The following is an 18535-nucleotide window of genomic DNA, read 5'->3' as shown; positions in this document are numbered from 1 at the left end:
TTCTCAAAGGTCTAGGGACTAGGAGTTAAAAGCCTAAGACAGAGAAGTTAAAGGATTTGTGGTACCTAAAGGAAGCCAAGTTCTTTACAGAAAAAGAGCTGAACTTTAAGAGATATTCTATTTAGCTTGAATTTGGAAGTTGGTCTTAAAAGAGTTAGCATACCTAAGAATGAGGTAATTCTATTTTAAAAAATCACTTGGAACTGTACAACCCTTTTGGAACAATTGGACTAATAGTGCTATAAGCCACTTTTTTTTTTTTTTACAGCAAGTGGATTTTGCCAAATCCATGCTATTTATAGGTTTCTAGGCACATCTATGTTATACCATTCACTTGAATACATGGTCAGAAGACAGGTCATTCTTACTTTTAGCACATATAGAAACAGCTACAAATTCTAGACCAAAGTAAAAATATATTGAAATTATACATCCAAAGTCTGTATCTTCCAGAGACCACTTAGTCAAAATGTGTGACTATTAAGTTGTTATTAGAAGATGTAGCTTTATATATAGGATATATAAAACATGCATATATTTGCAACGTATGTCTATTAGCCTCCAGAATTTGAGACTAATTTTTAGCAACATGAGCTGTATTGTTTTCGCTTCTTGTCTGCCTGCTTTTAACATTAGGTCATGTATAAAAACTAACTGTGATAACATTATAGGTCTCCATACCATTTTAATTTAGCAACAATCTATCTGAACTTATGGATGTCTAGAGGTAAATGAGGTTTCCTCTTTTCTATTTAATTTAAATGTCTCAAATACTCTATCAGAGCCATAAATTTAAAGTTAACTATGGTAACAATCTAAAAGTAAAAAAAAAATACGTAAATCTGCCCCCATATTGTATATAGACTTTTCCACCTTATAATGCTCCTCACCAAAAAATAATAGAATAAAAATAAAATAAATTAACATTTGTTAGTGGAATTGCAAAAAATAGTGAAAAGTGACTTCTATTTCATCAACTATTCTATAAACACTCAAAATTTAAAGTTAGCTGAACACTTGCTAACATAGTTGAAATGTATCATAAATACTACTTTAAAATACTTCTACTTTATAAGGTAATTTTTAAAATGTGTCAGAACCATTTTATGAGCTAGCCAGAAGTTTTCAGAATGCAATAAAACTGATTGTAATCACACACACAAAAAAAAAACTGATTGTAATCATTGTCCTTTGATATGCCAAATATAGAGAATGCAAAAATTGAGTAGAGCTGTAACAAATGATTATTACTATAATTATATTTTTAAAAATTTTTATTATAATTATATATTATAAAATGTTTATTATTTAATAATTATTATAAAATGTTAATCTAACAATAATATTCTAATATATTTCTAACTTCTAAGGCTATCCTATGTATACTGCTATGATACCATATGACAAAATACTACTCTTCATAAAAAGTCCTGTACTTTTCAGATGTGGGACATACACCATCTCTATTCTAGTCATGTTGAACAAGTAACATTATGGGAAATATAAAAATTGTTTACATTTTAAAATATAGTATTAGCAACAGTGTTGGTTGACAGTAAATGATAAAAAAAATCTTTCCAAAGTTTCTTGTTTTCATTGATAAAACACAACTAATATTATTTGACATGACTGTACTTTTTTCAATTGAAAATATTTTATAAGAAAATAATTCTTCATATTTTAATGCATTTAATTTATTAGTTAATTCATCAATATCATCTATTAATCCATATGCTATTATCATTTATATGTATAACATGTTATAGAGCTTAATATTATTAATACATATTAATTTATTATTAAATTCATTTAATGCTTTACAGCATTTTAATGATCATTTTGTGGTCCCTTCTGTTGATACACAGTTTACACAATTTTGAATTTTATAAGGATACTTTCTATAAGAAGTATGTGTTCAGAAAAAAAAAGAAGTATGTGCTCAGTTTTGCTGTTGCGGCTGGATCTACTTTTGTAGTGCTCATATTTGCACATCATTCTCACAAGTCGCTTTTTAAAGTAGACAATTTTAACATAATTTACACTCCAAAAACCCAGGACGTTTAAGCAGATTTAAACACTCACTTTATAATAATTAACAGTGAACCTCATTCTATGGCCAACCACATTTAAAACAATTCTATGACAAGAATTTGTTGTATGCTTTGTATATCCACTTAATTTTGGTTTTCAACATGATAAACCATTATTTCAGTTATTATGTTTTTGATTCAGTAAGGAGATTTCATTCTTTAGTCATTAATTCATTAGTTTGATAGGCCAAGCAATCTAATTCTGCATCTCTAAAATCAAATGAAGTTTAAAATATTTTTTGAGGAGGGCAGCCCCGGTGGCCCAGCGGTTTAGCGCCGCCAGCAGCCTGGGGTGTGATCCTGGAGACCTGGGATCAAGTCCCATGATGGGCTTCCTGTAGGGGGCCTGCTTCTTCCTCTGCCTCTCTCTCTCTCTCTGTGTCTGTATGAATAAATAAACAAAAACTTTAAAATATATATATTTTTTGAGGAAAATGTACTAATATTTATTAGTATATTTACTAATAATCTTTCGTATACTGTTATTAATGAACTGTTATGGGTTATATGCAAAATTCATACATTACATCTTCTTCCAATGAAAATATATTTCTGATTACTACAAAGATTATTCTGTTGGTGCGACAAACCCTTAATACACTGCCAAATGATGGGTCGTTTGTCCTACCAAATCCCAGCTTTACCACAGGTATCCTTGAGTATGTTATTTAACTTCTCCAAGTCTCGGTTTCCTAACATGTAAGATGGGGATAATAATAACAATTTGCAAGCTACTACAAAAACTTGTATTGTTGACATAACACATTATTACTAATTTAGCTTCCTAAAGAACACCCATTTATTATATCCCATGGTTCTCTAGGTCAGAGTTCTGGATGAAGCATGACTCAGTGAATCCTCTTCACAGAATCTCAGGAGGGCAAAATCAGCAAGACTTTGTTCCTTTCCGGAGGTTCTAGGGATATATCTGTGTCTGAACTCATTTAAGTTGTTGGGAAATTCAGTTCTTTGCAGTAGTAGGACTGAGGTCCTCATTTACTTAGTGACTGTCAGCTGGGAGTCAATCTTTGATCCTATAGACTTTCCTCAAGATCACCTCGCCAGAGGCCCTCTATAACAAAAGTGGGTCGAGTCTGTCTCAAACTTGAATTTCTTTTGCTTCTGTTATATCTCTCTGATCTCCAGCCAGAGAAAGTTCTCTGGTTTTAAGGGCTCATTATAGTAAAATTGAATTTATCTGGATAATTCAGTATAATCTCCTTATTTAAGGTCCATAACCTTAATTACCTCTGCAAAGTCCCTTTTGCCATATATATAACATATTCACATGTTCTGGAATTTAGGATGTGGACATCTTCAAGGGGCTGTTATTCTGCCTATACCACAATATTATAGAAATTAATTCATGGAAGGTACTTAAAACAATGTCTGGTGCAAGTGGTTCTTATTTTTTATATTGCAATAATGGTAAAAATCACATAGACAATGTACCATGACATCATCTGCATTAAACATTTTGTACAAACCCATCATTAGCATTTATTAGTATGATTGGCTGTGTCTGTTTATTAGCTTAAAACATTAAAAAATAATTGGTCTGCTGTAATCATTTTTGTAGTGTCTAATTAAAGTCATATCTTAGAATATATTTAGAAGCTAAAGTCAAATCAGGATATATCTTTCAGTTGTGAATTATCACTTTGGAAGAGAAATTTTGTATTTATTTTTTTATTTTTTTTTTTTAATTTTTATTTATTTATGATAGTCACACAGAGAGAGAGAGAGAGAGAGGCAGAGACTCAGGCAGAAGGAGAAGCAGGCTCCATGCACCGGGAGCCTGATGTGGGATTCGATCCCGGGTCTCCAGGATCGCGCCCTGGGCCAAAGGCAGGCGCCAAACCGCTGCGCCACCCAGGGATCCCGAAATTTTGTATTTAAAGTAGGAGGATAATTCAATCTAAGTATTCATCAGATTTTTGGCTATTGCTATCACTTTGATATTAGGAAGTTAATAGCAACCAGGTAAGTTTATCAATGCATTAAATTAAAAAAACTGTCAGTTTAGGCTACTAGTTTGATCAAAAACTCACACAGACATATTTTAAGTCTACAGTAGTTCTTGATTACAGGAAAATCATCCCAATATTCTGAAGTAATACTCTATTAATATTTCCAAACAATTTAAAAAACAAAACATAAAATTTAAGATATCTCCAGAGAACTAGAAAATCTCTGGTAATATATAGAGTCTAGCTGATGAAATATTTAGGCCTGAACTAAGTTTTTTGGTAGAAATATAACATGTTATATTTACTTACATGAATCCTTTTCTACGACGTAAGCTCTTTGAAGAAGAAACTGCTCTTTTTCACATTTTGAAATTCTTCGTTCTACATAGAAACCTGCTGTATAAAGTTGGTTAAGTTAAATTGACATGTTGCTTAATAAACATACCAATGTAAAAGGAAAATTAGCTAGGCTTCAATATCCATAAATATGTGAGGGTTTTCATTTTGGCTTACATATGAAGTATGATTAGTTCCTCAATTTCACAAAGTAAAAATCAAAATGAAATAAATAGGGAAAATTTCTAAGGTACTATTTCTCTTCCAGTTTCATCAGAAGATTAAACTCTGTATATCTAGAGTGTTACATACTTTCCAGATGCTTTTCAAGCTCCTAATTTTATTGCTGTTAAGAGTCTGTCATTATTTTGATGCAGCAGATGAACAGACCAAAACGCTATTTAACATGTGAAAAGCTAATAGCAGAGCAAGTAGATGAAACAAAACAGTAATATACACCCCAAAAGCCCTCATGACCAGTATAGTCCTCACAGACTTTTAGATTAATAGCTCTCAAATCCTTTAAGTAACAAGATGGCTGGTAAATACATACCTTGTTAAATACACTGGCAAACTGACTTGTCCTGAGAGTAACCTCTAGAGCTAAGAGGGACTAGGAGTCCCCGGATTCTGACTCTGAAATCTATGCTAAGTAGACAAGTTCAAATGGAAAAACAAAACTTCTGTAAATGGACTGAGAGAGAAAGAAAAAGGGAACATTAAAAAAGAGAAACCAGAAACCAAAACTGTTCAGCACATGCTCCTGGAGCCATTTATAATTCCTTGGTATAACTCAGTATTTAAGTTACTAGTTCTTAATTATCTGGGCTGCAACTTATCACCTGGTCACATGTTTTAGGCAGAACATAGGCTAGACAAAAACAAAATTGTGATCAGTGTGAATTAGTTCCAGGATGTACAATTGATTGCTTATAAAACAAGAAGGATTTAATGTTATCACATTGTGGGAAAGTGTTTGTTTTCTTCTACAGATGCAGCCATTAGTTAGGAGCATAACATATGGCTGGAGGGTAATTAAGAAGCTGGTGCCTCGAATATGAATAAATAAACTGGAGGGTTCAACCACCACGTTACATCCCCCTGTCTCTGCTAGTCTTTGTAACAGAATTCTGACCCATTTCAGGAGTAAGACTTTTTGTCAACCTTGACTTCTCTTTGGATATGGAGAAAGCAAAAGGCAAAAAGAGCTCCACGAAGTGGGGGGAAGACTATCTGGCTGGCCAATCCCAACCTGTATCGGAAGACGCCAAAGAGAAACAGCAGGTGTATGGTGAACCAAAGTTACCAGGAACCTCAGCAAGTGGGACCAAACGGAAGAGATCTATGAAAGAAGGCAAAGCTTCCTGTTCAGAAAAGACAGCACAAGAGAGTACAAGAGTAAGAATTCGGAAGAAAATCCCAGTTCCTCCATTACCTTCGAAACTGCCACCAGCCAACTTGCTTCACCGAGACATCCTGCGGGCCTGGTGCCAAGAACTCAAGCTGAGCACCAAAGGCCAGAAATTAGATGCATATAAGCGAATCTGCGAATATGCTTACCCAGATCAAAAGAACATTCCTGTCACCGCAGAGGAGGCCAAGATTCTCACCCAGACACAAAGAAGGTTGATGATGGATAACGGGGAAATGTCTCTAGAAAGTCCTGGAACAAAGATACCTTCTGATGGAACCTACCCTCCTGAAGTGGCTGCCCCCCCCCACCCCCCGAGGAGTCTGATGCTCTCCTGGAGGGGGTCAATACTGTTGTTGTGACCACTTCGGCCCCAGATTCCGTGTTTGCCTCCTGGTCCAGAATTGCAGCCAGGGCTGGGAAGATGGAGACAGTGGCATCCCCACAGGAGGCCCATGGTGCCAAGTGGTGTGTGGTCCATGGGAGAAGTATGCCTGCAGGCACAGAAGGTTGGGTTCACCTGCAATTTCATGCAGGATAAGCTTGGGTGCCTGAAAAGCCGGGGAGAGTATGCGCCCTCTTCTTGCTCCCCGCTTGTAACTTTCCACCCCCACAGCTGGAGGATAATATGCTGTGCCCCAAATGTGTTCGCAGGAATAAGGTGTTAATGAAAAGCCTCCAATGAGCTTTCGATAGCAGGAAAAGGGACACAGCTGTGATTATAATCAATGGTACAAAGGGAACTACAATCAACTCCGTCGTGACACTGATGGCCGGATTATAGGCTGCTCACACCCTGCATGCTTCCTGCTTACAGGGGCACAGGCTAGTGCATTGCAGATGTTACCCTCCAACCTCCATGGGGCCTGTGGCTTCATGGGTTGAGATGCAGGAGCTCTTAGATTTTAAGTTGGAAGAGCATTTCAGAAATTGCCATTCATTCTACTTAATAAGAAGAAAAAGTCATTCATACTACCAAACGTTTACCCTTCTGAAATAGAAGTGACCTTAACTTCTTTTAAAGTGAGAACCTGAGCCTCGCCTGGCAGAGGGTTTGGGGGTGGGGGGTGGAGTGGAAAGTACAGGTGTGCTTCCACGTTGGATTTCTCTGCAATTCCAACTCCTCCAGAGACGGCTACACCTTCTTAAGTTCGTGACTTCAGGCTGTTGAGTATTTTAAACCAAAGGGAAAGCTGTTATTCTTTCCCACTCCCAAAACATACTCTTTTTTTTTTTTTTCCAAAACATACTCTTAATATAGAAAAAATTTTTTGATGTTTTCTTAATAACCTGAGACCTCTATGGTATGTCTCTGGGATGATAATATGGAACACTTTGTGGGTATTATTTCTACTTGTAAATATCTTGTGTGTTTCTACTGCTTAAAAATATTTAAGGGTACTTCTGAATCATAAATTCATAATGTATTGGATTTTAAATTGTATATAAAATCATCTATTGTATATAGGAGACCATATGCATTGTGGGCAAATTCTTAATATTCTTAACTCAGGATTAAGCTAAAAATCATGATTTTCTTTGGCATGATTCTTTTTTAAAACCACTCAAATGAAGTATGAGTAACATTTAAAAAAAGCTGTATATTTAATGTATATAATTTGATGAGTTTGATTTATTTAGAATTTTTCGTGTCCTTCCTAAATTTATAGTCCTGCGGGTCTTAGAAAAGTTTTTTTTTTTTTTCACTTGTGTTCTAATGGCAGTTTCCAACATTGTTTTATTGTTGTGGATTTGGAGATTATGAAGATTTTTCCCCCCTCTAATGTACTGGAAGGAGTAGTAGAGTTAGAAAGTTTGTAACCATTAGGATATGGACAGATTTGGGCACGAATCCTCAATAAATGTTAAAAATGTTAAAAAAGAATTCTGACCCATGAATAGCGGTTCTGTTTAGTGGCATTTGATGACATGGGGAACTCCAAGGAAAAAAACAAGCTTAGGGAAGAGAGGAGAGGAAATCCAGAGTGCAGTTTGCAGCTGCTAAATGTCTCCTAGACATTTGTATATATGGATCCAATAAACATTCTAATCAAACTCAAGGAGAAGGTTAGACTAGAGATATGAATTTGGGGATTAAGCATATAAATGATATCTAAAGCGATTGGGAAAGGAGAGATCACCCTGGGAATAAGTATAGGAAAGAAAAAAGACAATTGAAAATAAAAGACCATTCTCTAGCTTTAGATATCAGGAAGAGACATGAGAAAAGAGAAAAAAAAAAAAACAAGGAGAAAAAAACAGAGAGACTGGTAAGAAGCAGTAAGAAGAAAAGTAATAAAGAAAAAAGAACAATGCCTTGCAACAACAATTCAGAGGTATTCCAAGAAGACAGTGAGCAATAATGCCAAATGACAGTACGAGGCCACATTAAATGAGGGCTGGGAATTGGCCTCAGTGTTTGGTAACATGAAAGTCATTGGTAAATTGAAAGGAACAGTTTTTTGGGGTGATGGAGACTGGATGGGGGAAGAAAGTGTTATGTAAGGAAATGGACATCATTGCTTTTAAAAGATGTAAACCATAAAGAGGAGCAGAGAAATGTGGTAGCAGTTGAAGAGGGTCTACTGTTAAAGGAATAGAATTGTAATTTTTTATTGGAGATTTTATAGCATTTGTATATGCTGAATTGAGAGGGAAACATTGGTGATGCAGAAGAGAGGGATAGTTATATTATAGGAAGAGAAAAGTTCTAGAGCAGATGAAAATGGCACTCATGAGCAAATTAGTGTGAGATAAAATCCAAAGATTTTATTGTCTATTACAGAAGAACAGTTATTGCCAATGACAAGCACAAGGAGACAAGAAGGTCTTGATCACTAGGGTGGATGACTAAGGCTGGGTGGAGGACTAGATCATTGGAAATAGGTATGTGTAGAAATGGGGCTGGGAAGGCAAGCTAATGGGTGAATCATCTTGGCACCTTCTATTCTTTACAGGCAGTAATTATTAGAAACTCCCATGGAGTGTTTAAACATACCTATGGATGAGAACACAGTGCCTCTTGCCTCTAATCATAGCTACTGTGAAATCTTAATCATAGCTACTGGCCACAGATGCTCCCCACACTGAGACTGATAAGGACAGTTCTTCAGGCTGCTTTTAAGACAGGAAAAGAAAAATCCCCCCTCTCTGTTATGTTACACAGTTCAAATGTTGGGCCTGAGGGTGCTGCTCTCATTTTGAAATTATAACATGTTCTTTCCCTGAGGGCTATTACACTAGGGGAAGGACTTGGTTAGGTGATTTTTTAAAAAAAAAGATTTCTTTAGTGGCATCTAGGTGGCTCAGTCGGTTAAGCGTCTGCTTACAGCTTGGGTCACGATCCAGTGTCCTAGGATTGAGCACCACATTGGTCTCCCTGCTCAGCGGGGAATCTGCTTCTCTCCCTCTGTCTCTGCCCCTCCCTCTCCTAAAATAAATAAATAAATATTTTTTCTTAATATTTTATTTATTTGAGAGAGAGAGAAAGAACAAGCAGGGGGAAGGGCAGAGGGAGAGGGAAAGAAGGAGACTCCCGGATGAGCAGGGAGCCCTATTCAGTGGGTTCCATCCCACAACCCAGAGACCATGACCTGAACTGAAATCAAGAGTCTGATGCTCAACCAACTGAGCCACCTAAGCACCCCTGGGTGCTTTGATTTTCTTCCTTCTCCAATTTTCAGACCTTGTCCCAGAATATCTCTCACTGTGTCAGACTCTTTTCTTACCATAAGTTTTCTCTCTGAGCCCCAGTTATTGAAACTATTTATGTTTTTCTACTGAAACAGTACCCAACTCTATGTAAATTAGTCATTGCAAATATATAGTGGGTGATACCTGCAAGCTATATCTGAATATCAATCACAGCCCTGCCTATCATATGAGACAATTCAAGTACTAGAAAACACGCAAGTCGTAGGAGATAATAGTGAGTCCAATGATCAACACTGGAAGATATTCTCATGCAATTTCACAAAGCACTGCCTGGTGTGAAGATTTCAGCTTGCATAGGCTTGATTTTAAAAGTGTCCTCTTGCATACAGGAATAATCTCCTGCCTGGCCAAGGGCCCAGTTTTGATGAGAAGTACATGGAATGGTGAGAAAAATGGGGATACACTGTGGCCAGAAAGATAACTTCCTGAATAATGAGTGACAGGTGCTACAGCTCATCACTCTTCCATACAGAAGGCTGAATCCATACTACTAAGCTCCAAGGGACAACCAATATCAGAAGGAAAGCAGAAGTTACAGAGAGGAAGGCAGTTTATTCCAGTCTCCTAAAGATTTCTTTCTCACTCAGAACTAGATTACAGGGACAGAGACTGATAATACAAGACCTTGACTCATTGTTAGTATTGCTGAAGTCTTGTAAGGCAACTGATTAGAGGTATCAAGAAAGAAAGGATAAACAACTGATCTGAAATTAGAAATGGCATAATTTATGGATATTGAAGTGCATGATGGATATTGAAATGATTTTCAATATAATCCTCCATAATGAAATTAGGAATCATAGAAGATTGAAGTCACAGCTAAAAATGTCAGAATTAACTAATTTACTTTTCCTTTTTGAGGCAATAATCTTAGGCCTTTATAGTTCACGAAGACACCAAAATCTAGGTATACATTTCAATGAATCTCAATTCAGGAGACATTTTGCCTAAAGGGAAAAAAAATGTACCTGTTGGAAGTTTATCTTTTTTTCTTTTCCTTTCGATAGGAAAACTTCAGTTAGCTTGAGAAAGAAGATTCAGAAGTCTACATAGGTTCTATAATTCACATTGTGACATTTAACTGTCAGCTATTATTTCTAAACTATTAACTTTTATGAAAGCTATTTAGACAGTGATGTCAATGGTTAATAATATTGATTTCAAAAAATATCAGTTGATAAAGGACACAATTCTCAGGGCAGGTTTTTAAAAATTCCGAGTCCTTCCTTCCTCTTTTCTTTCTTTTTCTTTTTTTTTTGAGGAAAAATTTGGGGCAATAGTTTTGTCATCATTTTTTTTTCTCTTTTAGAAGTATTCTTTTCTTTTCTCAATATGAAACACCTTCAAGGATTGATGTTGCCCTAAGAGCATCATAAGATTTTCCAACTTCAGGTTAGAATGGTCCCTGCAGGTGGCTTTAGTACCATATACTTGGTGACCTACAGAGTGTCCAGCACACAGTAGGTGTTCAAGAACCAGCTGCTGAAAGAGTTCCAGTAGCTGGAGCAAGTGCTTTATCCTAATTGAGAGTTGATAGTAATGCAGGTATTAAGAAGGAAAAGCCAAAGGCAAAATCAACACAAAATATTCCTCTTATTGCATTACTTATTTTTTTTTTTTGGCTCTGCAGTTCCTTTCATAGTTTCTACTTAAAATGCTGTGAACAGTTCCAACATTCCTAAGCCAAGCCAGCTATTAATTCCCTGAGAAAATTAAATTGTTTTTAATAAAAAAAAGCAAAAAAATTTAAGTCTTGTTAGTAGAGTTATTTAAATTTCACCTAACTAAAGTAACAATATAAACTCAGAGATTTTTAAAGGTATTAATTATGGATACTCTTAAGGATACTGGGGATTTTATGAACCATAAAAAGGAGTTGTTACACTCTAACATTTTAAATTCATTTTTCAAATATTAGTCCAGTAAGACATTTCATTTCTCTGATCTGATTTTCCCTAAGGCAAAAAATATATATTTGTTTATGTAAAGGATCAATAGAAAAGTGATTCTCAGAAGGAAAATCATTAAATTCTCCTCCCCAGAGATAGCTAGAGCTCTACTCAATAAGGCATGAAGTAGTTTTACTTCTTATTAATAACTCCAGATAAATGATTCTTATTTTTGAGGGTGCCTGTATATCCAGGTTTAAGTTAAAATGTTCACATTCCTGTTGGTGACTCTCAAACAACAAAAGGAACCTTCACAGGGAAGCCTTAGGTTATTCACTCAGGAGAGCTCATTCCTCTGCCCATGATGGTAAAACAAGTCCAGATTTCCAGGAGGAGAGTCCTAGGGGAGACCACGAGACCAGCCCTAACACTTAACACAGGGACAACTTCAAGGCATTGGCAAGTAGCATTCAGAAGATAGCCAAAAGTAAACAATCCTCATAAAAATAAGGTCTGCTAGAGGCCAAGTGAATGATCTCTGTTTAATCAGGGTGTCATTTTATGGTCCTTTTATCAATCTTTAAGAGTAGGTAAAAAAAAAATGGAAATATCACCTGGAATTCATATAGCATCTTTAAGTTTTCAAAAATATTTCTATTGATATCATCTGATATCATCCTAATATGATCCTCAGGACTTATCTGTAAGAGATATTTTGTAAATGGAATCATGTTATTCAGAATAGTGAAGTGACTGTTCTAAAATCACATGGAAATTGAGTGTCCAGGTGCCATGCAGATTTCATGATTCCAAACATCAGGCTCTGTGTATAGTTCAGTGCTGCCCTTTTGCAAGGAAAGAATTTAGAATTCTCTTCTCTGCCCTCATGACAAAGACATTTGGAAAACACAGACCCACTAATTATCTACATCCTAAAGCAAAATTTGAGTTAATTGTCACCATTTATTTTCATGGAGGAATTTAGTCAAGTAATTATGAAAATTATTTCAAAGAACAAAATCTGTTGGCAATGATGGACTCTAATGAGCAAATATTAAGCTGCTACATTAGTTCTCCAAAATTAGTGCCCTTTCTATTTCTTCTTTAAATCTAACGATTTCTTCAAGAAGAATTAGATATTATTAGTCCTTGACATCAAAAGCCATGGGGAACTAATTACATAAAGTTGAATGAATATCTTAACTTTGTTGTGTGGCAGGCCATGGCTAAGTTTCTTCATGGAAAGGCCCTAGGTAGAGGTAAATGGAAAACACCTGGACCCAATAGACACAGAGAAGAAAGTGTATAATTGTGGTTGAAGATAGCCAGCTGTCCACAGAACCCATTTCCACTTTCTCTGGCTTTCTCTGTGCTATTCATAAGGCTGCAGGCAGCCATATGACATAATGCTACCCAATAGTATCTGGAAACAGAAGTGATGGATGCCAATTTCAGGCCTAGCTCGTAAAAACTCCAAGCCTTTTCCCCATTTCCTAGCTTGATGAAACAAGCACAGTGGCATTGGAAGCCATGGGCTGAAGATAACAAAGCCATAAAATGGAACAAGCCCAGAGCCCTGAATCACCACATGGAAAAGAGCTACCTACCAATCAGGAACACCAATTTTGGAAGTTATGTAGAAACTAAACTTCTATTGTGTTTGAGCTATTTCACAGTTTGCAGTATGTGACAGCAGGTAATATTTCTTTATCTAATGTGTGTAACTTTCAGCATATGCACAGAAAAGACAATTTTACATTTAGAATGTTCAGCAAGATTCCAGGACTTGTAATGTGGACAGCTTGAACACCATGGTTTTGATGAATAACATAATTATTGACTTACATGGAATCATAATCACTTGGGTTTTAGTGTGGCCCTTTCAGGAGTGAAGCTTAAAGTCTAATGTAGCCCACTATTTTGGTCCCCTTAGACTAAGAATATTCCTCTTCCTGACCTGAGTCATCATCAACCTGGATACATCCTCATGAGGAATGAAAGGAGGATGGGGAGATCATGATCACTTATATGAATCCATGTTGATGCCTTCTCATATGTTTTTGGTACTTGATAAAGCTTGTGAGTAGGACTACTTGGTGTTGTTGATTTCTGCCATCAAAACTGAGCCCCAGCCTTCTTTGATCATTTATATGAGCAACCACTATGTATACAAAGGAGAATTTATTATGTGATAATCAAAAGCAATTTTATTTTTAATCAAAAACAATTTTATTTTTTTCTCATTGCACTTTTAAAAGTACACTGTGAGGGTTCCTTTGTCCTCTGGCCCTGAATGAAATTTGGGGAGTGTCTGAGTATTACCATATAATATATAGGCTCAGTTCAGTAATTACTATGGCTAATCCACTGTTGTGGTTAAATTTTTTAAATTCCTTTTAAGATTCACATTTGGTCTGCTTCATTCTTCTGCAGGATAACTATCTGCAGTGGAGAGTGGAGCATTTCTTTCCCTTCCTTATACTTGCAACTAGTTAGAAGTATTAGAGGAACAAAAGGTCTGTTGATATTATTACATGCAAATATAATATCTCATATCTAATAACCCAAAGGTATAAAGTTAATATAACAAAAGTGAAAGTGTCTACAAATAGAGGAAAATTAATTTTTCTGTTAATAGTTATAATCATATCTTAACTACCACCCATTAGAAACTGTTGAATATCAGCCAAATAATAATTTTAAATTTCAGGCCTTAAATCTTAATTCCATCCAGAACACTGATGTTTGATTTTAGGAAAAAATAATATATTTTCTTACTGAATTATAATGCAGAGTGAGAATGTGTTACCTCAGGCAACCATATGAGATACTATTAAAAATGCAATTTATTCTACTACATAAAAATAACTAAAAATGCTCCAAATCGCAGAAGTGATGTAAGCAATGAACTGAAACATATTTCAAATCCATTAAATTTCAAAATATGCTCATTCTACTTCTACACATAAACTAGCACTCAAGAAAGTCAGTGTTGTTTATTAAAATATAAATTTCATTATAAGAAGAAAATGTTTTGCAAAACGTTGATAATTGTTGAAGCTGGGTGAGAAGTGCATGGAGATTCATCATATGTTCTCTCATTTTTTTGCCTATTTGAAAGTTTACATGATAAAATTTTTTGTTGTGGTAATTGTGAGAACTCTATGTGAACAAAAATATATTTATACTTAAGCCAATTTAGTTAACTATTGGTATAAAGTCAGTGTGGTTCTTTTCTCTGGAAATCAGTTTCCAAAAGGAAATAAGATAAGTAAAAAGGGTAAAAAATATGCATTGTAAATAGTTGCCAATCAAAGGGGAAGATCATTTCTAGAAGGTACAGAAAATTGGGTATTGCCCCAACACCCCAAGAACTAGAAAAATATAAAATTAACGCATTAAACGTGTACCTTCATCAAGGTGAAATACTCCGGAGGTGCCAGCTGATCCATCATGCCAATCTAAAGTTAAATGCCTATTTGTGTTTCAACAACTTTGCAATGTATAACCCCTATATAACCACATATAACCGGAATCCTGACTTTTATGTTAACCAATACCTTGTTTCTTGTTAATTTTACCATACATATATGGATGCATCCCTAAACGACATATGGCTTGGTTTTATCTACTTCTGAACTTTTTGTAAATGGAATAATATTATATGTATACTTTGTTGACTTGTTTATTTCATGTAAAAAGACATGTGAGAGGTTCATCCAATGTTGATGTGCTTAACTGCAGTTCATTTATTTTTGTTGCAATTATTTGATATGAATATATTTCCAATTTATTTTTGCTTTTTTATTAACGATCTACTTTTGATGAACTTTGAGGAGTGCTAATTTTCTAGTTATTACAAACAATGCCACCTTGTTAATTGTATACATATGAGCTGATCTAGGATAAATGTAAGTGGGATTGCTGTTAGTGGGTATAGGTTCAAAGTGTTTTAGGTAGTGTCAAACTGGTTTCCAAAACTCTTGTGCCAATACACATCAGCATGTAGAAAGTCCTATGGCTTTCTAGCCTCACTAATACTTTCATTTCTTGCCACAGGCATATTTTGTCTTTTAAATGAAGCAATACCTGTGATGATAAATAAGCACCAGGAAAAGAGAAAAATGATGGCATCTGAACCCAGGTTTATTACTAACCTCAAGGGTTTCACATATTTTTCGGACTTGCCAATAATAATTTTTAAAAATAAAAGTAAAGAGTACCCGCTGGGAGTCACAAGACGATTACTTCTAAAGTAAGTCAGAAATAACTGTTTTGAAAAGTTACAATTAAGGGGATCAGAACTTTTAAATGACTAAAAATTATTATTGACATTTAAGATTTATTACTTGTATCAGATCTCTTCCATTTGCCCATTTTATTTTATTTTTTATTATTTTTTTAAAAATTTATTTATTCATGGGAGACACAGATAGAGAGGCAGAGACACGGGCAGAGGGAGAAGCAGGCTCCATGCAGGCAGCCCGATGCGGTACTCGATCCTGGGACTCCAGGATCACGCCCTGGGCCAAAGGCGGGCGCCAAAACGCTGAGCCACCCAGGGATCCCCCACCATTTGCCCATTTTAGATTACCTTCCAGCCTTCCCCATCCTGCTCTCCATCCTGGGAGGCTGACTTTTTTGGTACCCAGTGACTTCCACCTTCTGGTTTGATTTAGCCAATGGAGAACTCCCACTGAAGACAGGGAAGATAAAGCTCCCTGTTGTGGGACCTGGTCTTTGTGCCAATGGTTTCAGCTCCTGTTAGGGCATCATCTCCACAAGACCCTCATTTTGGGTTCCAGTAACCTCTTATTCCCCTTATCCCTTCAGGCCTAGGTATAGCAACAGCTTTGCTGTTACAGTCTCCCAGGTATCCCACTGTCCTTTCTACTTCTCTAACACCCTGGCCAACTTTTATAAAACAAATACTTTATTAAACTTTTCTTGAGTTATCCTAACTTGAACACAGTATCTATTTCCTGCTGGAACACTGATTAATACACTGTTCCAGTAGTTCTCAGACCTTAGTGTGTTTTAAAGTCAGCTGGGAGACTTGTTAAAATACAGATTGTTGGGCACTACGTCTGGAGTTGCTGATTCAATAGATCTGGGTTGGGAGCTGGGAATTTACATCTCTCACAGTCATTACAGTTTGATGCTGAGGAGCCAAACTCTGAGCACTATGGTAATATCTGTTTCAAGTTCAGCAGGGCATAGCCACCAATGGTCTAAAAGAGACAAGCTCCTTTGAGGAAGGAGTGTGGCTTGAGTGGTGGGGTAGTAGGACAGAAGCCCTAGACACGTAAGAGCAGGGAAGGAGGTCATAAAACATCTTCAGTGGTGACAGATATACTCTTTTTCTGTCTTTCTTTCAATCTCTCTGATTGCAGTGAGTTAAAAAAAATACTATTTCTTTTATGTTGCTTTTTTCTTCTGCGAAAACTTCATAAATATTCTTTCTCAGGAACATAACCAGTAGCACATTAAATTACACAGCTTGGAAAATATTGTTAGTTTCCCTTCTCCAAATGGCAAGAGGAATAGGGAGTATGTAAAGAGAAAATTACCCCGGTGAAAAATATACTATTTCAAGCACTTTGGCTTCTTGGAAAGTGGTGGGAGGAAGCCAATATTTATTGAGCATCTACTATTTTGCCAGTCTTTTATAAATATTAACTACTTTTATCCTATCCCCACTCACCCCAAATCTGTGTAATAGATATTATCACCTGCGTTTTAAAATGAGGAAATGGACCGTGAGAAGTACAATAGTGTGTTCAAAACCACATGGCTCATGATAAAGTTAATACTGGAAACCAGGTCTGTCTATCTCCAATGACTACAATTTTCCACCTAAGTCACACTGACCCCAAAGTAGAACTAGATCATGGATCCTAGCTGGTCTTCAGGAGCAATCATTGAGGGGAATATGGAGGAAGTATAAAGTCCTACATCCCTTGGTAGACCTTTCTGTAATTGGACCACAGTCCATCTACTCCCTCTACTCAGTCCTGCTCCCTTCTCTTCCCTTCCCTACTGGCTGACCCTGACAACATTCTCTAATAAATTGTCAGCATGCTTGTCTCCACCTCAGGGACTATTACCCAGAGAACCTTACCTATGACAAAGATAGACCCTTTTGCTTTTCTAGATTGATGAGACAATAAAGAATGGCTCACAAAATTTTAAATTTCCTAATAATGTTAGATGATTTATAATTTGGGTCTCCAAGCTCCATTAAAAAATGTTAACAGTGATTTTACTAAAAAGGTCAGTAACTCCTGTACTCAGTCTTGAATAAATAGATGAATTTCTAGCAGAACAAACAAAAACAGAAAAATTGAGGACCAGGTAGGATCCTTGAGAATATTTGAATGTGCATTTTATTACCATATCTCTTTCTCTCTCTTTTTCTGATATTTTCTTATTTGCATGCTCTCTCTTCCTCTCCTTCCTCCCTCCACCCCCGTTGACCTCCTCTTTCCCTCCCTCCCTCATGCTATATATTCTGTCTCTCTGATCCTTTGTCTCTTTTTTCTGAAGCACATATTTTGTGTCTCAGAGAAGATTTATTTTTCATTTTGTTTCTCCTTTTCCAGTTTTTGAAGGGAGCCTCAGCATTTACCACAGACATTTTGATTGAAGTAATCTTTATGTCCTCTATTTAGTAAATTCCCAAAATAACTATTCTCTTTGTGTTTTAGTGGCAGCAATTTTATTAGATTTCTGTCTCCTGAGATACTTAATGTTTTTCCCCACCCACCTTCATTGGCCTTACAAGTCCCATGAAGAAGTTTTATAAATGCCAAAGGTGCTTATTTATGAAATACTGTTTTGAACCTAGGTAGGGAGGGTGCTCACTTATCTAACATGATTGGAACTAGTAGTTGTTCAGCTAATCAAAGAGCCAGTTTGAAATGAGTAAGCATACAAGTAATATGTACATCTTAAACATTTTAACTTTTATGAAACAAATATATGTACATTTGCCAATTTTTTCAGTAGAGCTAAGGCTTTTTTATTAAGCAGAGATCAGATGGTCAGAGCTCCACATCATAGTTCTTCCCCAAACCAATAGTGTATCATCCTCCAGTTTAGTTTCATTTTCCTAAACGTGGAGCA

The 18535-nt window shown here is 36.0% G+C and overlaps 1 long non-coding RNA gene and 1 pseudogene across 3 annotated transcripts in view; both read left to right on the top strand.

The window, feature by feature from the left end:
* Nucleotides 1–15659, top strand: part of LOC144288904 (uncharacterized) — an 89990-nt gene extending 74331 nt beyond the window's left edge. For 2 of the 3 annotated variants that reach the window (XR_013356968.1, XR_013356966.1), the window contains exons 2-3: nt 8593–8693; nt 15470–15659. This is a non-coding gene — a long non-coding RNA (uncharacterized LOC144288904). Of the gene's footprint in view, nt 1–8592; nt 8694–13343; nt 13460–15469 lie in introns of those variants that run through there. The other variant, XR_013356967.1, reaches the window with a different exon arrangement.
* LOC144288445 (developmental pluripotency-associated protein 4 pseudogene) lies at nt 5579–6492 on the top strand (annotated as a pseudogene).
* Nucleotides 15660–18535: the final 2876 nt, after the last annotated feature.

Source organism: Canis aureus, chromosome 18 (assembly GCF_053574225.1).
Source record: "Canis aureus isolate CA01 chromosome 18, VMU_Caureus_v.1.0, whole genome shotgun sequence".
Taxonomy (NCBI): domain Eukaryota; kingdom Metazoa; phylum Chordata; class Mammalia; order Carnivora; family Canidae; genus Canis; species Canis aureus.
The sequence above is the reverse complement of the archived record's forward strand: the minus strand, read 5'-3'. Positions and strand labels throughout refer to the sequence as shown.